This window comes from Hemitrygon akajei, chromosome 7 (genome assembly GCF_048418815.1).
Source record: "Hemitrygon akajei chromosome 7, sHemAka1.3, whole genome shotgun sequence".
In the NCBI taxonomy this organism is placed as follows: Eukaryota; Metazoa; Chordata; class Chondrichthyes; order Myliobatiformes; family Dasyatidae; genus Hemitrygon; species Hemitrygon akajei.
Window position 1 is genome coordinate 142,757,664 of NC_133130.1, and position 23,739 is coordinate 142,781,402.

The 23,739-nt window shown below is 40.8% G+C and overlaps 1 long non-coding RNA gene across 1 annotated transcript; it reads left to right on the forward strand.

Moving 5' to 3' along the window:
- Positions 1–19,355: 19,355 nt before the first annotated feature.
- LOC140730075 (uncharacterized) lies at positions 19,356–20,871 on the forward strand. Its single transcript, XR_012099506.1, has 3 exons — positions 19,356–19,490; positions 19,584–19,648; positions 20,611–20,871. It is a non-coding gene; the product is annotated as an uncharacterized lncRNA (long non-coding RNA).
- The last annotated feature ends 2,868 nt before the right edge of the window (positions 20,872–23,739 follow it).

A 23,739-nucleotide genomic window follows, 5' to 3' on the forward strand; every position in this document is an offset into this window, starting at 1 on the left:
TAGATAAAATTTTTGCTATTATTTTATAATCTGTATTCAACAAAGAAATAGGCCTATATGATGCTGGTTTTAAAGGATCTCTATCTTTTTTTGGCAGTACAGTTATGATCGCTGTTAAAAAAGATTGTGGGAGTTTATGCATTCTTTCCACTTGATATATTAATTTCATAAAAGGAGGAATTAATAAATCTTTAAATTTTTTATAAAACTCAGGAGGAAAGCCAACTTCTCCTGGAGATTTATTACTCTGAAGTGATCCTAAAGCTTCTTCAACCTCTTTTAAAGTAAAAGGCATATCTAATTCTTTCTGTTCTTCGAAATTTAATTTTGGAAGGGTTATTTGTGATAAAAATTTATCTATCTCAGTAATCTTATTTTTTGATTCTGATTGATATAGTTCAGTATAAAAATTTTTAAAAGTTTCATTAATTTCTAAAGGCTTATAAGTAACCTTATTTACACTTGTTCTAATTGCATTTATTGTTTTAGAAACCTGTTCTGTTTTCAACTGCCAAGCAAGAATTTTATGTGATCTTTCACCTAGTTCATAATATTTCTGTTTAGTTCTCATAATTACTTTTTCTGTACGATATGTCTGAAGTGTATTATATTGTAATTTTTTGTTAACAAGTTGTCTTCGTTTTTCTTCTGTCATGTGTCTTTGAGATTCTTTTTCTAACTTTATAATATCTTTTTCCAACTGATCTATTTCTGCTGCGTATTCCTTCTTGATTTTAGATGTATAACATAATCTGACCCCTTAAATATGCTTTCATCGCTTCCCATAATACAATTTTATCCTCTACTGAATGTAAATTTGTATCCAAAAAGAACTGAATTTGTTTTTTCATAAAATCACAAAAATCTTGACGTTTAAATATAATTGAATTAAATATCCATCTATAAATCGATTCCTCCTTATCCATCATTATCATTGTCATTATCAAGGGAGAATGATCTGACAGTATTCTTGCTTTATATTCCACACTTTTCACTCTATCTTGAATATTTTTTGATAATAAAAAAATCAATCCTTGAATAAGTTTTATGTCTATTTGAATAAAATGAATAATCTCTCTCTCTCTTGGATTCATTTTTCTCCATATATCAATCAGGTTTAATTCTTTCATTAATGATAAAGTTAATTTTGTTACTTTTGATTTTGTAGCAACTTTAGTTGACCTATCCAAAACTGGATCCAAACAAAAATTAAAATCTCCACCTATTAATATTTTATCATGTGCATCAGCCAATTTCAAAAAGACTTCTTGTATAAATTTTGTATCATTTTCATTTGGTGCATAAATATTCATAAAAGTCCATAATTCTGAAAAAATTTGACAATGTATAATTACATATCTCCCCCCAGAATCAATTATTACATTTTGTATTTTAATTGGTAAAGACTTATTAACCAAAATTGCAACACCTCTCGATTTTGAATTAAATGAAGCTGCAATAACATTTCCAACCCAATCTCTCTTTAATTTCTTATGTTCTGTTTCTGTTAAATGCATTTCTTGTAAAAAAGTTATATCTCCTTTCATTTTCTTAATATATGTTAAAACTCTCTTTCTTTTCACAGGTCCATTAATTCCATTAACATTAAAACTTAATAAATTAAGCAAATTAGTCATTCATAATACCTTGGGAACTCTTTAAAATTCTCCATGTTGCTATGAGTCTCTCCCCAACCATCCAGGCAAAAAAGAAAAATATGAAAAAGATAACTAATATATAAGAAAAAAAAACAAAATACCCCCCCACTAATGTTGCGAATAAAAAGAACACAACATTACCCCCCCCCCATTTTACGGGTCATGGCAATCGCCATGATTGTACACGTGAAACTCGCAGCCGTCGATCAGGAGCTCCTCCAGCTCCCACGCAAAAAAGAAAGAAAAAAAACATATATATATATTAATGAAGAAAAAAAAAGAAAATAATTAATATCTCTACTCCCAATTAATTCTTCTCGACTATTTTTTCTTTATAAATGTCCATCAAGAAGGTTGTTAAGAAATGTTCCTAAGAAGGTTGGCGTCATTCAATGTCTGTAGTGAGATGCTGAAGATGTTCTATAGGTCAGTTGTGGAGAGCGCCCTCTTCTTTGTGGTGGTGTGTTGGGGAGGAAGCATTAAGAAGAGGGACGCCTCACGTCTTAATAAGCTGGTAAGGAAGGCGGGCTCTGTCGTGGGCAAAGTACTGGAGAGTTTAACATCGGTAGCTGAGCGAAGGGCGCTGAGTAGGCTACGGTCAATTATGGATAACTCTGAACATCCTCTACATAGCACCATCCAGAGACAGAGAAGCAGTTTCAGCGACAGGTTACTATCGATGCAATGCTCCTCAGACAGGATGAAGAGGTCAATACTCCCCAATGCCATTAGGCTTTACAATTCTACCGCCAGGACTTAAGAACTTTTTAAAAGCTATTATTAATGCTTTTTGAGATGGTGATTTAGATGCATATCATATTTTTTTTTACTGAGTTAAGTATTGTATGTAATTAGTTCTGCTACAACAAGTGTATGGGACATTGGAAAAAAAAGTTGAATTTCCCCATGGGGATGAATAAAGTATCTATCTATCTATCTATCTATCTATCTATCAAGTCCAACCTTATTTCAATCTTCATCATAAGTCCATTTCATTTCTATAATTCATTAGCCCTCTTCATGAACATCGGGTAGTTCTTGTATAAATTTCTCTGCTTTCCGGTAGTCAACAAAAAAACTTCTTTCCCCATTTTCCAGAAAAATTATCAATTTTGCTGGGTAGCTCAATAAAAATTTATAACCCTTTTCCCATAAAGATTTTTTCACTGGATTAAATTCTTTCCGCCTCTTCAGAAGATCGCAACTTATGTCTGGGTAAAAAAAAAACTCTTTTCCCTTTTATTATCAATGGCCCTTTTCTCTCTTTGGCACCCTGAGTAGCTGCCTTCAAGATCATTTCTTTATCTTGATACCTTAAGCATTTTATCAAAATTGATCTTGGATTTTGATCTTGTTGAGATCTTGGTCTTAAAGCTCTATGTGCTCTTTCAATTTCAATTACTTGACTTCCTTGTTCCATTTCCATAATTTTCGGAATCCAATCTTGAAAGAATTTTATTGGATTTTCTCCCTCTGTACCTTCCATAAGACCAACAATTTTAATATTATTTCGTCTACTAGAGTTCTCAAGTGCATCCATTTTTTCAAGCATCCGTTTTCTTTCTGCTATCCAGACAGAATTATCATTTTCTATTTTTTCTATTTTTTCAGTATTTTCTTCCACTTTTACTTCCATCTCTTTAACTTCTTCCTCCATCTTCTTTTGTTTTTTCCACCACATTATCAAGTGTATTCTGTATCCTTTTTATATCTGTTCTTATAGCTTTTAATTCATTCGTCATATCCTTGTAGCTTTCAATTCATTCATCATATCTGTTCTTGTAACTTTTGATTCTTTCATCATATCTGCTCTTATAGATTTTAATTCATTCGTTATATATCTCAGGATATCTTTTATGTCTCCTTTAATCTCTTTCTTCTTTTCCTTTTCTTCCTCCTCCGAATTTCCCAAAGAGTCTGTGTCTCCTTCCGATTCTGATCCAATTTCACTTCCAGCCGTAGTTCGGCTTTGTAGTTCTGTTGATATCTTCCCATAGATACTTTCGCGCATGCGTTCCTTCCGTTTCTTCTTAGAGACCGCCGACATTGCTCCAACTTCCTTCCCCTCAACATCCGAAGTACCGTGCACTTCGCCGGGTGGAGATCCAACTTGAGTCCGATGCTTCACTGAAGCGGTTAGGCCTTTTTCCCCACCGATTTGTGCAGTCTTCGAAGTAATAGCTTTCTTCTGTTTCAGTTTAGGAGCCATATCAAAAGATATTCCCGAGTTGCTTATAAGTAATTTCTAATAGATATTAGTTAACTCTTCTTCATTTAAACCCTATTTCATTACTTTTTACAAGGGAGCTGGATTTCCAATGACTCGACCCTACATCATCACGTGACGTCCCCCCCACTGTCCAAGTTTTAGAAACAAGAAAACAGAAGAGATATCTTTGACAAAGGGCTGTGGGTGATCCAAGTGCAACAGTTCAGAGGGTGGGGTGGAGGAAGTGGACACACTATATGTGGAAAATAGAATTAACAAGAATTCATTCTTTAACTGATGACCCAGTCCATTGCTGAAAGTATCCGGGTGTCAGGAATTGTAGAGGAGACTTGACCCAAATGCAGAGCAGCAGAGACTATTTTGTGGGGATTGATCAATTTAATAATAAACTGCAAAATCACAATCTATGAGGGGCCACAAAATAAGAGAGAACTGACACTCAACACTGACATGGAAACAAGGTAATAGATGATGAGGAGCAAATGGTTGAGGCTGGCTGGTTCGTATGAAAGAACAAGTGTTGTGGGCGAGGGCTGGGTTTAAATAGGCTGCAGGAGATGAGTTGGAAATGAGTGGTAGGTTACTCCTGTTATCTGGGTGGAGACTAGGTGGTTCCAGCTTGTGCAGGCCTGACAACAGGTGCTGGATACTGAAATGACATCAGAGTCAGAGATGCAGGTCCACAGGACACTGGTGATGTTGACTAATGTTGTGGTGTATGTTGGTGCTGGTTCACTAATAAGATACCAACCTGGCAAAGACACTCTGTCTTTTCACCACATTCCCATCTATTCATTATACCATGCACACATAGTCCATTCTGGATTGAGCTCAGTGGGGAACATTAAACAGAGCGCCAGACAGCCGTTTCGGAAATAGTCAACACTGAGTGGTCACGATACCTTACAGCCTGTTGTATATATTCCAGAGGAGGCCCTGCATGAGGAGTACGAGTCCGACGCTGCCCTGAGGGAACTCGACATGCGAGAAATGGGTAAGTGTTCACATCCCCTTCTATCTCTCCCTGACAGTGATGGGTCAGGTTCCCCTCCCACCACTTCCCGGGCTCTACTCTGGGATCAGCGTCTACAACAACAGATGACATTGATGGTTTTATCCTGACGCTGGACAGACAAAGGAGTAGAACAATGTTCTGAAGAGGGAGATGAGACAGGGTGGGGCAGGGGAGGGAGATGTGTCGAACACTCAACAGTTGTCCAAATGGCTTCAGTCCGTTCAGCAGATTCTGGGTAATCCAACGAGGAAACAGCAAAGATTCCCAGCTGTCTGTATTGAATGTAGAAACAATCACAGTGATCAGCTCAACTGAACACAACACATTGCTCTCTGTCTTTTACAGATGAGGCACAGTGGGAGCTGTTTGGTTCCCAGTACGAAGTTCGCAAACCACCGAATGGAAATCTGGGTAAGAGTCTGGAATGAGACAATATCTTCAGGAAGAGGTTGGACACTCTGAAACTGTGGGGATGGCACTACTAGTGGAGCTGAAGCCTCATGGTTTCATGAACCGAGTTCGATCCTGACCTCCAGTAGTCTCTGTGTGGGGTTTGGATCATTTCACTGATGGTCTAGGCTTCTTCCAGACACTCCAGTTTCCTGACACGTCTCAGGCATGTTTAGCTTGAAAGGTTAAATGTTCCTCATCTGTGGGTAATTGACAGAATGGGCTTCTGTATACCTTTGTCCCATTAACACAGGCAGACGATTATAGGATGAATGAACTATGGTTGACAAGATATGTTGACCATCAGGAGGATAAAAGAGAAATACAGGAGGAAACAGGTTGAAGATGCAAATTTAGGAAACAAAGGTCAGTCATGGCACAATAAACAGGAGGGTAACTAGAGTGAGTGTAGAGCATCATAGATGGAAGAAACATATGCTGAGAGTCCGAGGAGGGAGGGGCGATTCTTACTGAATATTTTTAGTGAGAGGGTCCTTGATGAATGTGAGGACAGCATTGAACAGGCTGATATGCTAGAATATGTCAATGTTAAGAATGACGACGTGCTGGAGAATTTGGAGAAACATAGTCTGATTAGGGATGGTCAACATGACTTTGTGTGGGCATGTTGCATATCAGAGGCCTATTTGAATTCTTTGAGGAAGTGATGAAGCACATTGATGAAGATGCAACTCTGGACTAGATTATTATATATCCACGTACACACTGAGCACAGGATTAATGGTCAGTTACTTAAGAGTGTGGATGAACAAAGGGACCTTGGGGTTCAAATCCATACATCCCTCAAGGTCGCTGCACAGGTTGATAGGGTGGTTAAGAAGGCCTATGGGATGCTAGGCTTCATTAACAGGGCGATTGAGTTCAAGAGTAAAGAGGTCATGTTGCAACTCTACCAATCTCTGGTGAGACCACACTTAAGAGTATTGTGTTCAATTCTGGTCACCTCATTACAGGAAGGATGTGAAAGCTATGGAGAGGCTGCAGAGGAGATTTCCCAAGATTTTGCCTGGTTTGGAGAACAAGTCATATGAAGCAAGGTTAGCAGAGCTGGGGCTTTTCTCTTTGGAGCATAGAAGAATGAGAGGGGACTTGATAGAGGTCTACAAGATTATGAGAAGCAAAGATAGGGTGGATAATCAGTATCTGTTTCCCAGGGCACCAATAGCAAACACCAGGATGCATATGTACAAAATTAAAGGAGGAAAGTTTAGGGGAGTCATCAGGGGTAAGTTTTTTACACAGTGGGTTGCGAGTACCCTCTGGAATGACTTGCCAGTGATGGTGGTGGAAGCTAAAACATTAGGGGTATTTAAGAACCTCTTGGACAGCCACATGGATGAAACAAAAATGGAGTGTTATGGGGTATGTGGGTTTAGTACTTTTTTTTAGGATTATATGGGTCGGCACAACATGGAGGGCTGAAGGGCCTGTACTGTGCTGTAGTGTTCTATGGTTCTATGTCTCTATATGGATTTTAGTGATGTGTTTGTATCGAGTTTCTCATTGTAGACTCATTTAGAAAATCAGGAATCATGGACTACAGTGAAACCTGGTTATGTGGATTCACAATTGTGTTGCCTACAGAAAGCAGAGGGAGGTAGAAAGAGGAGATTCCTCAATTCCTAGATGATACAAAGTTTGGTGGAGTAGTAGAGAAGGTTGTGCCAGTTACAATAAGACATTGATCGGATACTGAGTTGGGCTGAGAAGTGATGGATGAATTTAATCACTTTGGAGTTGGAATATTATATTCAGTTCAGGATTACTCCTTATATAAATGATGTGAGTGCTTTAGGGAGGGTGCAGAGGAGTTTTACCGGGATGCACCCTGGCTTGTGTTTTGTGGAAAGTTTTAGCAATTCAGGGTTTTTCTCTTTGCAGTGAAGAAGGATGAGTGGTGAATTGATAGACAAGTTTAGGATGATAAGAGGCGATGTCAGGTGGATATTCAGAGATATTTTCCCAGTGCAAAAAGCCTAATGTGAGGGACTACCCATTGTCTCAGGTGATTGGAGGAAAGGCTCTGCTAGGTGTGATGGGAGGGACATCAGAATTAGGGATGTTTAAGAGACACTTAGAGAAGCATATGCATGGGAGAAAAAATGGGAGGCTATGTGGGAGGGAATGGTTAGGCTGATCTTGGAGTAGGATAAAATGGCCACCCAACATTGTGGGCCAAAGAGCACACACTGTTCTATGTTCTATGTTGAATGTTATGAGTAAGGAAGCTGGATTAGTTTGATCCTGAGAGTGACGTCAGTTGCATCTTGTTAGTTCAATCTGTAGGGAGTGAGATGTCCGGGCTGCCTGGACCCCAGTGAATGGGTGAGGGGCTGAGCAGTCTCCTCCTGGTCCAGTTGTGATCTTTGGTCTGGGCACAAGACGGAACCTTCAAGTGCGTCAGTTTTGTTTATTGCCGCCAGGTGACACAGAGAGCAATGTCAGCATTTCTTCTCCATCCTGAAATGCCCCTGAACTGATCCCTGCACTGGGGGAAGAGGGCTTGATAAGAGTGGAACACACTGGTGCTCTTGGGCATACTCTGGTGCTTTATATAAAGATTCTGCTAAAGGAAGAATGAATTGTGGGAGTATCTATTTTCTGATGTCAGTGTGGCTCTGAATTTGCTTTGTTACTGTGCAAACCCCAGTGCTCAGTGACACATAGCGACAGTGTTGCAAATACAGAACTCTGAACACTAACGTGGGTCACCTCACATTGTCTCTCATTTCATTGGCCAACAGATGAAAAGCTTCATAGGCGTCGTGGGATTAAGCATTTTTTCAAGAAAATCAGAAAGAAACTCAGTAAGTATTCCCTTTGAAATCCGAATGAATCAAAATTGACAGTGATGTGAGGATTAAGGATGGGCATTTGGGGCAATGGAGATCAGCACGACAACAGGACTGGAGATTTCTGGAATGCACTTGATACTGGGGAATGGATCCACTCTAATCGAGGGTACCTGGAGTTTAGGGAGTGGTGTCCGTTGGCTGCTGGGTGATAAGGTTCAGTGTGCATATAGTCTGAGCAATGAGCCCAGTGAAAACTTCACAGAAACGTGGAGAGGAGATATTTATGGGAAGTGGGATATTTTCACTTCTGGAAGTTTCCAGTGCCTTTTCTACATTACTGTTAAATGAACTGAAGTCCTGTTCAACTCAAATCCTCTTTCTCCTTTACACACGGGCATGAAGCTCGCAGTCCGTGACTGTCTGTAGCAATGTCGGAACCTTGTGATAACTCAGATTATCAGCGGGTGTTTTTCCGATTCAAGGTCAGACGAGGAAGTTGTAGTATTCGCCCATATGCTACCGCGGTGTATAAAGTAGCCCAAACAAACTGCAGGTATCTCCAGAAACGCAAATGTCCGGTACATCGATTAAAGAAACTGCAACTTCAGAAAAAAATCTAAATTGAATTTGTCAAATGGATAATATTACCTCTTATTTCAGAGAATACGATCAAAGATAAATTAAACAAACTTGCTGCTCTGGCTGAGTGATCTACTGACCTTCTGGTAAGTACTGGACATTCGCAGCTCCCCCAACATAGAGCTGAACATTTAATTCAAATATTTACCAAAGGGTAAATGTGTGAGGAACGCAGCAAGTTATGGGGCAAAGGAAACGGTTATTGGAGGGTGCAATAGCTAGGAACAGAACACTGATAGAGGTCGTTCCTGGGCAAAGCTCATTCAGATGGAAGGCAATGTGGCAAAGTCTGAGGTCATCCACCTTGGATCAAAGAGGAATAACTCCGAGAGCAGCTGTGGGCAATTGACTAGATCGATCACTACCATAGCATTGTTGGTCTACAGCATATTATTACACTGATGGGTCTGTGGCCACATGGCTTACACTTCCCTTTTCATTGCAACTTTCAAACACGTTCCGTTGTGGTGTCCATCCAATGTTCCTGTGATGCTCAACACCAGAGAACCCCTAGGGCAGATACCAACCCACTGTTTAACATCGGTGAACTTCCTTGTTGTTCCATGGAGGTCTTCAAATCAATGTCCATGCAGTCAGGAAGCAGCATTTAGAAAGTCTCATTCAGTTTCTCTTCCCTTGTTAATACACAGATTTCTCATTACACAGACCTGGTGTAATACAGGACTGTGCAACTTGTTACACAGACCTGGTGTAATACGGAACTGTGGTCTCGTTACACAGACCTGGTGTAACACGGAACTGTGGGTCTCGTTACACAGACCTGGTGTAATACAGAACAAAATTACAACTGGAGGGTTAACTCCTCTGTTTTGTCACTGTTGCAGTTTAATCGATCCCATTCACCTCTGAGAGAAGGACCTTTTAATGAATGCTGAAACTCTGAACTACCCAACACCGGCTGTTCATCTACGTGTGCTGACAATAAGGAATTGCCAATGATGCTTTAACAAGTGAAATTTCTGCTGCTCAGTTGGAAATCTCTGCTCATGGCTCAGTGCAAGTCTGAGACACCTAATCACCTCAGCTTTCTTCCTCACCTGTGTGCTTATATAATCTAAGTAAAACAATTTAAAAATAATAAAAAAAGAAGTGCATTAAACAATTGTTCCCCATTTTTTCCCTGAGAATTTGTTGCTACTTTTGGCTCCTGTTATTGATGTTGACAGCTGCACTGGGGTAACTTGTGTCCGTTCCGCCCTGCTGCAGCTTTGGTCTCTCACCGTAATGAGCACCGACAAAGTGCTGGAGGATCTCACAGGCCAGGCAGCATCTCTGGAAAAGAGTACTGTTGACATTCGAAGGGTCCTTCCAAATGGTCCCTGCCTGTAACGTCGACTGTACTCTTTTCCATAGATGCTGCCCAGTCTCTGTATTCCTCTAACAGTTTGTGTTGTTGCGTGGAATTCAGAGTCAGAATCAGGTTTATTTTCACCGGCATGTATCATGGAATTTGTTAATTTAGAAGCAGCAGTTCAATGCAGTACATAATATAGAAGAAAATAATCAATCAATTATCATATGCATATATTAAATAGATTAAAAATCATGCAAAAACAGAGTTAATATACATTTAATAAGTCAGGTCGTGTTCACAGGTTCAATGCCCATCTAGGAATTGGATGGCAGAGGGGAATTCCTGAATCGCTGAGTGTGTGCCTTCAGGGTTCTGTATCTCCTACCTGATGGTAACAGTGAGAAAAGGGCATGACCTGGGTACTGGAGGTTCTCAATAATGGGCGCTGCCTTTCTAAGACACCACTCCCTGAAGATGTCCAGGGTACTTTATAAGCTCAAGATAGAGCAGTCTAAATTTACGACCCTCTGTAGCTTCTTTTGGTCCTGTGCACTAGCGCTCCTCCATACACCAGACAGTGATGCAGCCTGTGAGAATGCTCTCTGCGGAACATCTATAGAAATTTTTGGGTGCCTTTCTTACATACAAAATCTCTTCAAACTTCTGATGAAGTACAGTTTTATGTCTGCCTTCTTTAAAGCTGCAGCAATGTGTTGATACCAGGTTAGGTCCTCAGAGGTATTGACACCCAGGAACTTGAAAATTCTCTCTCTCTCCCCACTCCTGATTCTTCTGTGAGGATTGGTATTTATTCCTTCTTCTTGCTCTTCCTGAAGTCCACAGTCAGCTATTTTAGCTTACTGGTGTTGAGTGTAAGGTTGTTGCTGTGACACCACTCCACCAGTTGGTATTAAGCCCTTTCGCCTCCATCTAAGATTCTCTTTCAATATTCTTATTAGTTTCTGCATAGAGGAATACAGAGTACAAGATATATATAATAAGTCAAAAGAAAAAAATAAAATAGTACCAAATACATTGTATTTAAAATACAATTGCAAACACAAAACCCTGTATTCATAAAATTAAATTAAATCATAATATTGAAATATAATAATTTTGTTATACGGAAAAAAAATCTAAACCCACTAACAATGTCAAAGCTATTAGGAAAAGCAAGAAAAAAGGGAAAAAACTTTTATCATATTATAAAATTCAGATTCAGATTCAGTTTATTGTCATTTAGAAACCACAAATGCAATGCAGTTAATAAATGAGACAATGTTCCCACAGAATGATATCACAAAAGCATATGACAAAACAGACTACACCAGAAAATCCACGTAACATTTGGCAATCCCCAATGCAGAGTCCAGAGAGGCTGCTGCGTCTTAATATCATGTTACCGTCTAGCGCGTTCCCCGGAAAGGAGCTCCAAACCCACTAGACAAAAACAAGACCAAAAACTAAAGCTACAAGACCTGCACAAAACCACATAATTACAACATATAGTTACAACAGTGCAAACAATAGCATAATTGATAAAAAAAAAGAAACAGACTATGGGCACAGTAAAAATAGTCCAAGATGTTAAAGGACTATAAGTTCAAAATAAATCACCACAGTTTCCACAGGTCCCCAGGGTCCCGACAGACTCACCATCCCACGCTGGCGGCAGAAAGAAGTACCCCCAATATGGACTTCCAAGGCGCTGCCCGACTCAGCCTCGCAGACGCAGCACACAATGGAAGCTCCGTCGAAACCAGCCTCGCAGACGCAGCACACACCGAAAGCGACCTGAGTCCGTCGAACCTCCGAGTCAACGACCATCCCCTCCGGCACAGCTTTTCCGAGCACCATCCTCTGCCGAGCGTAATAAGACAGCCATCGGCAACGCGACCCCGAGGACTGGGGGCCTGTTCTTCCTAGCAGAGTCCCGGACCTCACAGCAGCAGCAGCAATGAAGAAGGTCTTCCTGAAATTTCCCGATGTTTCTCCATGCTTCCATGTCCATTTTCAATCGATTATGATTGCGCACGGCACCCCACTTCACAAATAACAGATAATCAGTTCCGGAGTGGCCGCTGCAAGCTGCGTCGCGCCGTCATCTTGGATCACGATAAAATATATTATATTATTTGCCACCATCTGGTTATTTTACAACAAATCAAAGGTTTAGAAAATAACTCAGATATGGTCCCCACAATGTATAAAAGTCTTGGGTAGATTCAAAAACTGAACAACGGATCTTCTCTAAATTTAAGTATGACATGATATTCAGCATAAGTAGGTGGAACAGCATCCTTCCATTTAAGCAAGAGCACCCTGCTAGCTATATGAGAGATAAAAGCCAAAGTATGCAAATCAGGTGTCTCCAAAATAAAGTATTTTCCTCCAACAATACCAAATAATGCAGTCAAAGGGTTAGGCATAAAATTTACCTTGAAAAGTACCGAGAAAGCTTGGAATACTTCCTTCCAGTATCTTTCAAGGCTCGGAAATGTCCTAAACATGTGAATTAATGAAGCTTCTCCATTATTACATTTATCACAGAAAGGAGATAAATCTGAATAAAAATGAGATAGCTTATCTTAGACATGTGAGCCTTATGAACCACTTTATATTGTAAGAGGGATTGACGGGCACTTAACGATGAAGTGTAAACCAATTTAAAAATTTCATTCCAAGGTTCTTCAGAGATTGAATTCGGAAAATCTTGTTCCCAAAGATTTCTAATTTTGTCAAAAGGAGCGTTTTTCATTCCTAGCAACATACCATAAACACTGGATATTGAACCATAATGAAAAGGCTTCAAATTAAAAATTACATCTAATAAGTCCTTATCGGAACTTATAGGAAATGTGTATAGTTGAGAACGCAGAAAATCTCTAATTTGTAAATAACAAAAAAGTGAGTTTTGGGTAAACTGTACTTAGCTGATATTTGCTCAAATGAAAGAAAACTTCCTCCAACAAACAAATCTTGGAAGCATTTAATACCCAATCTATCCTATGCTTTAAAAACTGTATCGATCATCAAAGGTGTAAAAAAATAGTTAAAACAAATGAGACTAGACAAAGAAAAACTCAATAGACCTACGAATTTCCTAAATTGTACCTAGATCCTCAAATTATGTTTTGTCAGCAGGGGCCAGATGGACTCAAACGCAGGACGCAGGCACTGATGTACTGGGGGAGGACAGGATGTGGATGCCATGGCACTTAAGGGTAGCTGGGGTTCAGGCAGATAGAGTTCCGGCAGGTGGAGCGGAGCTGCTCCCAAAGTTCAAAGTCAGGCAGACAGGTCCCCGGGTTCAGGCAGGCAGGTCCTCGGGGTTCACGCAGGCTGGCAGACAGTTCCCTGGGGTTCAGGCAGGCAAACAGGTCCCCGAGGTTCAGGCAGGCAAGTCCTCGGGGTTCACGCAGGCTGGCAGACAGTTCCCTGGGGTTCAGGGTTCAGGCAGACAGGTAGACAGACAGGTCTAGGTGGCGATAGGTTAGCGGAGACCCCTCCATGGGTGGGCCGCATGTATCCCGGGTAGGGACGCCTCCCAGGCGGAAACACTGGAGGCCTGGGCACAACGCGGACCCCTAGGCGGGTGCGGGGCACTATCCCCGGGTTTGGGCGGAAGAGAAGGAGGGGCAGAACCCCTGCTGGGCCACGGCGTGTCAGCCAGATCCGCCCGACGGAGACAAGGGGTAGGAACGGGCATAGGTCCAGATTGACCAACACAACAGCCATGACAATGGGAAATTCGGAAACAGCCGACAGATAGCGTGACCGCGCGAAAAACAAAACCCAGCGGAGAAGCGGGACCAGCGCATGGGAAGAAAGGTGGGGGAGCGGACCAACCTGGCAGTACTGGTACAGGCAGAGAAGCATGATGAAGAATAGGTCTGAGCCCGGGCGGGATAACAGAATGCAGAGATGAATTCGGCGCTGGCGGAGAAACAGGAAACAGAACAAAATGACCACCCGCCTGGTCCCAGTCCCAAGGCCCCTTATAAACACCTGCAGCTCAATGAGTTACAGGTGTGTCTCCTTGAACCAGGAGGGTCCTAACTAGATCACAGGTGATGGGAGGGACAACTGCAGGACCTGGAGTCTGGAGCACTTGGACCAGATCAAAACCCGGAACCTGGTTCCGGACCGGACCCTGACATGTTTAACTACCAAATTTTCAGTTAGTTTACTAAAAGATAAAGGGAGTGAGGATCCGAGAAGAGAAATAATAGAAAATTTATTAACAGAGTTAGCTTCTAAAGAAACATAAATTGGACAGTCCTCACAATTAATATAATATGTCCAAAACGTAAGATTTCATATATTGACGGCCCAATAATAAAATCTAGATTTGGTAAAGCTAAACCTCCATTCTTCTTAGATTTTTGAAGATGAACTATATTTAGTCGAGAATGTTTGTTTTTCCATATGTAAGAAGAGATAAAAGAATCAAGAGAATCAAGAAAAGATTTAGGAATAAAAACAGTTAATGCCTGAAAAAGGTACATAAATTTAGGTAAAATTTTCATTTTAATAGAGTACAAGCAACATACAGACTCGGCAATTTTCTCATACGAAATAGGTTGATCCAACTGCTTTCGGTTATCAACAGAAAGTTTACGAATGTTTAATTGATCTAAAAAAATGATTCATTACAGTGTTATCTTTGGGAGGGTCAGAACTATAAAGTTTAGAATAAAATACTTTAAAAATATCATTTATTTCTAAATGGTCAGTTGTCCTATCACCACTGGTTTATGAAATTCTTTAATTTGCCATTTAGCTATAAAGGTTTTTAATCGGTTAACCAATAATTTACCCGTTTTGACTCCATGGATATAAAATTGACTTTTATCTTTTAAAAGTTAGTTTCAATTGGATATGTTAAAAGAAGATCATATTTAGTTTGAATTTCAACATACCTTTTATATAAAGCAGGATCTGGAGCCATGTCATATTTTTGGTTTAATTGTTTTAACTGATTAGCGAACTCAATTCTCTCCTTATTAGCTTTTTTTCTCGACACTTGTGGTATAGGAAATAATTTGACCTCTAATAAAAGCCTTAAGAGCATCCCGTCTATTAGGACAGGAAGATTCTTCCAAAAAAAAGAACAATTTGTCTCTCCAGAAATGATAAGAAATCTTTATCAGATAACAAAGTTAAATTAAAATGCCAAGATCTATTTCTTTGAGGAAGATCAGGGAGATTTAAAGATAAAAGCACCGGAGCATGATCTGAAACAGCAATGTCTTTGTATTTACAGGATCCAACGAAAGGAATCATTTGACTATCAATAAAAAAGTGATCAATTCTGGAAATACGTATGATGAACATGAGAAAAAAATAAATACTCCCTATCTAGTGGTTGTTAGAAGTGCCATATATTAACAACACCGCATTTCTTTAAAAACATTGAATAAACAAAGTTGAGTTATTAGATGTTGCAGTTTTAAAGGATAACCTATCTAAAACTGGATCTAAATGACAATTAAAATCTCCTCCCATCACCAATAAGTAAAGGCTCAAATCTGGCAGAAACGAAAAAAAAATGCACAAGAAATCCTGGATCATCTGTATTTGGAGCATACAGATTGGCAAATACCGTTAATTTATTATCTAACTTTTCTGACACTATAACAGAACGCCCTTTAGTATCAGACACTATTTTATGTTGGACAAAGGGAACTGTATGATCCATAAAAATCGAAAGTCCTCTAGACTTAGCTTGCAAAGAGAAGTAAAAATCTAGTCCTTTCCAGCTACTGAAAAGATGTGAGTTGTCATAATTTTGTACGTGTTTCTTGTAAAAAAATAATTGGGGCCTTACGTTTTTTAATATAGGCAAAAATCTTACTCCACTTCACAGGGTGATTTAATCCTTCCACATTAAGACTGAGTAAGTTTTCCCAGTATGAATAAAATTGTTCCAGCTTATGATTAACAGATGCTGTTATCTTCTCCATTCTGTAATGTCCATTGTAATTTCCATCCATGTATTTAAAGTTGGGCTCTTCTGTGATAACCATTTCTTTTTACCAGCCACCAACAGTATATTCATTAAATATTTATCTCTTTTCAACAATTCTTGAGGCATATATCCAAAATATATGTACAATGTCTGAAATATATCTTATGGAAATGTTTGTTTGATGATGAACTTCAATAAAAGAAATTACAAAAAAAAGAGAGAGTAAGTTAATAGTATGACCCATCATTAATACTCTTTAATAGAGAAATTAAAGTAACAACCAGTAAAATGAACATTAAAACCAAAGAATAAGCCTTGAAATAGGGTAACCAAGCCACAGATTTGGCTAACATCCCTAAACAACTCCCAAAAAAAGTCACCCACTGTCACCCTCCCAAAGTCAGAAGGTCAGCCAAAAGAAGGCTGGCAGCTGCAGCTCATGACATCACCCTCCCAAAACAACCTGTTCATTTGACTCCTAATTAATTCCATAATCAACTGTATTCCAGGCTAGACTAAATAATGGCCAAAAAAATCTTAACCCTCATAAGAAGGAAACAAATAGATTAAGTATTACAGTTTCAAAACAATAGAATGAAAAATACCCAAACTAAGCCACCTGGTTGAAAATCTTCTCTTCACTCTTGAAATAGTCCTCTGCAAATCATACCTGGTTTTCTGCTACAGACCTGCGTTGCCAGCCCTGAATGCCACAAATGTAGCCATCAGCAGACGATGTACCTCCTGGTTCATCCACGGCTTTTGATTTGGGAATGTACGGCAAGTATTTTGAGGCACACACTCATCCACAAATGTTTTAATGAAATTGGTAACAACTGCAGCAAACTCATCCAGATACATAGATGAATCCCTGAATACTGTCCAATCCACTGATTCAAGGCAATCCTGTAAGCGCTCCTGTGCTTCCCTTGTCCAAAACTTCTTAGTCCTCACTGCTGGTACTGGGTGGCATTCTTGCTGGAGATGTAACAGTGGTTTAGTGTGTTATTTCCTCTGGTATTGCAAGTGATCTGTTGATGGTAATTGCTTAGTGATTTTTTCAGACTGGCCTGGTTAAAATCCCCCAAAACGATGGTGAAGGCGTTAGGGTGCGCTGTTTCATACATCTTGATCTCATTGCTCAGACCATCTAGAGCCTGATTAACATTGGCCTGAGGGGGTTTGTATACCGCAACCGAAATGATCATGGATATCTCCCGTGGTAGGTAAAATGGGCAGCACTTAACTGCTAGATATTCAAGGTCTGGTGAGCAGAATTGGAACAGCACTGATATATTTGTGCACCAAGAGGAGTTGAACCTGAGGCATAATTCTCCACCTCTGCTTTTAAGAGACTCTATAGATCTATCCTGACGGTGCACCGTAAACCCGTCGATCGGAATTGCTGCATCCTGTATGGAAGGGGTTAACCAGGATTCTGTGAAACACAGAGCATCCATGGTCCTAATGTCCCTCTGATTCAGTATCCTATCTCTGAGATCATCGATTTCCCGCATCGGCAGCTTGTCTCTTGTTAATGAGCAGCATCTATTTATCCCTATTGTCTACAATATCCATCGGCTTTCACCAACACCTGTCCACTCACACTGAGATGTTGAGGCATTTTTGTTGGTCCTGAGGGTGATTTAATGGAAGCTCCAATTGATGTTTAATGACGGAATAAGGGGCAGGAGGGAACTGACTCGAGAATGAGTGTTTGGTGAAACTTCTGTGGAAATATTTAAATCAGAAGATCAACACTTTTTTTTCATCAAAATACTTCCTGCAGAAGGATGCTGCAACAAGGTCGCCATTAAAAGCATTGTTTGATCATAGTTAGATCTTAATAAGAGAGGGGGTGAGCTTTGGTGTGTCGATATTTAGAATTTGGGAGCTGAAAGTCGGGAGGGGAACTATTGTGAACATTGAGCCTGGAGGTAACAACAGTGAGAATGAAGATATGTTGATGAAATGACAGAGATGACAAAATGAATGAAGGTGTAGGTAGGAAGTGTTTGAAAGAGGTTAAAAGCTCATTGTTTGATTTACAACTAATCTGACCACTCTTGTTGGCCAAGTTTATCTCGTACTAATTTGAATGACATTTATCATTTGATAGTGGTATGAAATCTGAGATGTATTGTGATTTCATGGACATCATGAACAGAAGCTGTTAACCTTTAGTGAAGATTACTGTTAAATTTCCACTAACTGTCCAATACATTGGGCAATTATTAAAGTCTAATGCTCTGGCTCTCAGTACATAATAAGTTAGCTGTTACTATGAATACAAAAAAAGCAACTTAAGTCTACAATGCATGGGATTAATGATGAAAAGGCAATAACCAGTAAATAGGGATAAGCCTGGAAATGATAAACTAGTATGTCTTTTGTCAGACTAGGGCAAACTGTTGGAGAGGTTTCTAAGAAAACAGATTTAAAGCATTTGGAGAAGCATAGTCTGATTGGGGATGGTCAACATATGTTTGTGTGGGCATGTTGTACCTCAGAGGCCTGACTGAATTCTTTGTGGAAGTGACAAAACACATTGCTGAAAGCAGAGCAGTGGACTGGTTTGGTATATATGAATCAGATACTGAGAAGTGATGGATGAACTCAATCAGGAAAGTCTTATGTGGTACACTTTGGAATTGGAATATTATGTTTGGTTCAGGATCCCTCCTTATAAAAATGATGTGAATGCTTTAGAGAGGCTCTAGAAGTGACCATGTAGCAAGTACAGAACTCCGAACACTAGCATGGGTCACCTCACAATGTCTCTCATTTCATTGGCCAACAGATGTACAGCTACAGAAACGGGGAATGTTTACTGCATTCCTCAAAAAGGTTGGAAGCAAAATCAGTAAGTATTTCATTTGAACTTTGAATGAATGAAAATCGACAGCAATGTGAGGATTAAGGATGGACATTTGGGGCAATGGAGATCAGCATCACGACAGGACTGGAGATTTCTGGAATGCACTTGATACTGGGGAATGGATCCACTCTAATGGAGGGTACCTGGAGTTTAGGGAGCGGCGTTCATTGGTTGGTTAAGGGGTTGATAGGGTTCTGTGTGCATGTTTCCTGAGTAAACAGCCCACTGTAAGTTTCACAGAAACGTGGAGAGGGACTGGGATATTTTCACTTCTGGAAGTTTCCAGTGCCTTTTCTACGTTACTGTTACAGGAACTGAACTTCTGTTCAACACAAATCCTCTTTCTCCTTTACACACGGGCATGAAGCTCGCAGCCCGTGACTGATGGTAGCAATGTCGGAACATTGTGATGACTCAGATTATGAACAGGTCATTTTTCGATTACAGATCATGCGAGGAAGTTGTAGTATTTGCTCATGTGCTACCGCGGTGTATGCAGCAGCCCAGACAAACTGCAGGTATCTCCCGAAATGCAAGTGTCCGGTTCATCGATTGCAACTTCGAAAAAAACTCTGAATTTGTCAGATAGATAATATTATCTCTTATTTCAGAAACTGCAATCAAAGATAAATTAAACAAACCTGGTGTTCCGGCTGAGTGATCTACTGACCCTCCCGTAAGTACTGGAAATTCGCAGCTCCCCCAGCCCAGAGCTGAAAATCTCATTCAAATATTTACCGAATGGTAAATGCGTGGGGAACGCAGCAAGTTATGGGGCAAAGGAAACGGTTATTGGAGGGTGGAATAGCTAGGAACAGAATACTGATAGAGGTCGTTCGAGGGCAAAGCTCATTCAGATGGAAGGCAATGTGGCAAAGTCTGAGGTCATCCACCTTGGATCAAAGAGGAATAACTCCGAGAGCAGCTGTGGGCAATTGACTAGATCGATCACTACCATAGCATTGTTGGTCTGCAGCGTATTATTACACTGATGGGTCTGTGGCCACTCGGCTTACACTTCCCTTCTCATTGCAACTTTCAAACACGTTCCGTTGTGGTGTCCATCCAATCCTCTGAGTGTCAACTGTCCATCCGCTGAGGCTCAACTCCAGAGGGCCCCTAGGGCAGATACTAACCCAATGTTTAACATCGGTGAACTTCCTTGTTGTTCTGTGGAGGTCTTCAAATCAATGCCCGTGCAGTCTGGAAACACCATTCAGAAAGTCTCATTCAGTTTCTCTTCCCTAGTTAATACACAGATTTCTCACTAACGTTACAAGGAAGAATAAATGATTTAATTGCAATACAGAGCTATTATGACGGATTTTGCTGCACGATTTCGGTGTAATAAATGATGCGGTATTCCATACAGGGTGCATGTGACAACGGCACGGGGTAATAGCCCATAACAGATGCAGTAGGCAATTCAGCAATTCAGACAGAAACGAAAGACAAACAGTTTGCTGTGGAAATGCAGGGGGTTGAGCAGCATCTGTGAGAGGAAAGGAATTGCTGGTGTGTCGGTTCTAAACGAGCTATTCGTTGTTTTGATCAGGTCTAATCCAGAACTGTGGGACTCGTTACACAGACCTGGTGTAATACAGATGGGTTAACTGATCTGTTTTGTCTCTGGTGCAGTTTAATCAATCCCGTTCACCTCAGAGAGGAGGACAGCTTAATGAATGCTGAAACTCTGAACTACAACACCGGCTGTCCATCGACGTGTCCAGACAATAAGGAATTGCCGATGATGCTTTAACCAGTGAAATTTCTGCTGCTCAATTGGAAATCTCTGCTCATGGCTCAGTGAGAGTCCGAGACTCCTAATCACCGCAGTTTTCTTCCTCACCTGTGTGCTTATATAATCTAAGTAAAGCAAGTTTAAAAAATGATTAAAAGGTGCATTAAACAATTGTTCCTCTTTTTTTCCCTAAGAATTCGTTGCTACTTTTGGCTCCTGTTATTGACGTTGCCAGCTGCACCGGGGTAACTTGTGTCCGTTCCGCCCTGCTGCAGCTTTGGTCTCTCACTGTAATGAGCACCGTCAAAGTGCTGGAGGATCTCACAGGCCAGGCAGCATCTATGGAAAAGAGTACTGTTGACATTCGAAGGGTCCTTCCAAATGGTCCCTGCCTGTAACGTCGACTGTACTCTTTTCCGTAGATACTGCTTGGTCTGTGTATTCCTCTAACAGGTTGTGTGAGTTGCGTGGATTTCAGAATCAAAATCAGGTTTATTATCACTGTCATGTGTCGTGCAATTCGATAACTTAGTAGCAGCAGTTCAATGCAATACATAATGTAGAAAAAGAAAAATAATTAAGTTAATCAATTACAGTATATTGAACAGATTAGAAATCAAACAAAAACAGAAATGATATATATATTAAAAAAGTGAGGCAGTGTTCATGAGTTCAATATCCATTCAGGAATCGGATGGCAGAGGGGAAGAAGCTGTTCCTGAATTACTGAGTGTGTGCCTTCAGGCTTCTGTACCCCTACCAGTGAGAAAAGGGCATGCCCTGGGTGCTGGAGGTCCTCAATAATGGACACTGCCTTTCTGAAACAAGGTTCCTTGTAGTTGTCCTGGGTACTTTGTAGGCTAGTCCCTAAGATGGAGCTGACTAAATTTCTGACCCTTTGCAGGTTCTTTCAGTCCTGTGCACTAGTGTCCCTCCCCCAGACCAGACAGTGATGCAGTCTGTAAGAATGGTCTCTGCGGTGCATCAATAGAAGTTTTTGATTGTTTTTGTTTACATACCAAATCTCTTCACACTTGTAATGAAGTACAGTTAATGTCTTGCCTTCTTTATAGCTGCATCAATATGTTGGGACTAGGTTAGGTCCTCAGAGATCTTGACACCCAGGAATTTGAAACTGCTCACTCTCTCTACTTCTGATCCCTCTTTGGGGATTGGTATGTGTTCCTTCATCTTGCCCTTCCTGACGTCCACAATCAGCTCTTTTGTCTTAATGATGTTGAGTGCAAAGTTGGTGCTGTGACATCACTCCACCAGTTGGCAAATACGCCCTCTTGTCTCCATCTAAGATTCTACCAACAATGGTTGTATGATCAGCAAATTTATAGATGGTATTTGAGCTATGCCCAGACACCCAGTCATGGGTATAGAGAGAGTAGAGCAGTGGGCTAAGCACACACCCAGTGGTGCACTGGGTGCACTGAGGTGCACCAGTGTTGATCGTCAGAGAGGAGCAGATATTATCACCAATCTGCAGATTGTGGTCTTCTGGTTGGGAAGTCAAGGATCCAATTGCAGAGGGAGGTGCAGAGGCACAGGTTCTGTAACTTCTGGGAATGATGGTGTTCGATGCTGAGCTATAGTTGATGAACATCATCCTGACATTGTGTTTGTATTGTCCAGATGGTCTCAGGCCATGTGGAGAGCCATTGAGATTGCGTCTGCCATTGAGCTATTTTGGTGATAGGCAAGTTGCAGTGGTCCCGGTCCTCGCTGAGGCAGGAGGTCAGTCTAGTTATAGCCAACCTCTCAAAGCATTTCATCACTGTAGATGTGGGTGCTACTGGGCATAAGTCATTAAAGCAGTTTGTATTATTCTTCTCATGCACTGCTATAATTTTTCCCTTTTTAAAGCAAATGGGAACTTCCACCCGTAGCAATGAAAGTTTGAAAACATCCTTGAATACTCCTACCAGTTGGTTGGCACAGGTTTTCAGAACCTTACCCAGTACTCCGGCGAAACCTTCCGCCATGCGAGGTTTCATTCTCTTTAAAGACAGCCTAACATCGGCCTCCAAGACAGAGATCACAGGGTCATCTGGGGCAGCAGGGAACTTCACAGCTGTAGTTATATTCTCCCTTTCAAATCGGTCATAGAAGGGGTTGAGTTCATCTGGTTGTGAAGCATCACTGCCATTCATGCTATTGGGGTTTGCTTTGTAGGAAGTAATGTCTTGCAAACCCAGCCAGAGTTGTCATACATCCGATGTCCCCTCTAACCTCGTTCAAAATTGTCTGTTTGTTCTTGAAATAGTCCTCTGCAAGTCATACCTGGTTTTCTGGTACAGACTTGGGTCGCCAGCCCTGAATGCCACAGATATAGCCTTCAGCAGATAACGTACCTTCTGGTTAATCCACTGCGTTTGGTTTGGGAATGTATGGCAAGTATTGTGAGGCACACACTCATCCACACAGGTTTTAATGAAGTTGGTAACAACTGCTGCATACTCATTGAGATTCGTAGATGAATCCCTGAATACAGTCCAGTCCACCGATTCAAAGTAGTCCTGTAATTGTTCCTGTGCATCTCTTGTCCATACCTTCTTGGTCCTCACTGCTGGTACTGCCGCCTTTAGTCTCTGCCTATACTCAGGGAGCAGACACAGAGGCAAGTGATCAGACTTCCTGAAGTGAGGGCATGGAATAGCACGGTAGGCATTCTTGATGGTGGTGTAACAATGGTCCAGTGTGTTGTTTCCTCTGGTATTGTAAGTAATCTGCTGATAGTAAGTGATTTTTTCAGGCTGGCCTGGTTAAAATCCCACAAAATGATGGTGAAAGCGTTAGGGTGTGGTGTTCCATGCACCTTGATCCCAATGCTCAGACCATCTAAAGCCTGATTGACATTGGCCTGAGGTAGAATGTATACCACTATCAAAATCATCCTGTGGTAGGTAAAATGGATGGCACTTAACTGCTAGATATTCCAGGTCTGGTGAGCAGAATTGGGACAGCACTGATATATTTGTGCACCAAGAGGAGTTGAACCTGAGGCATAGTTCTCCACC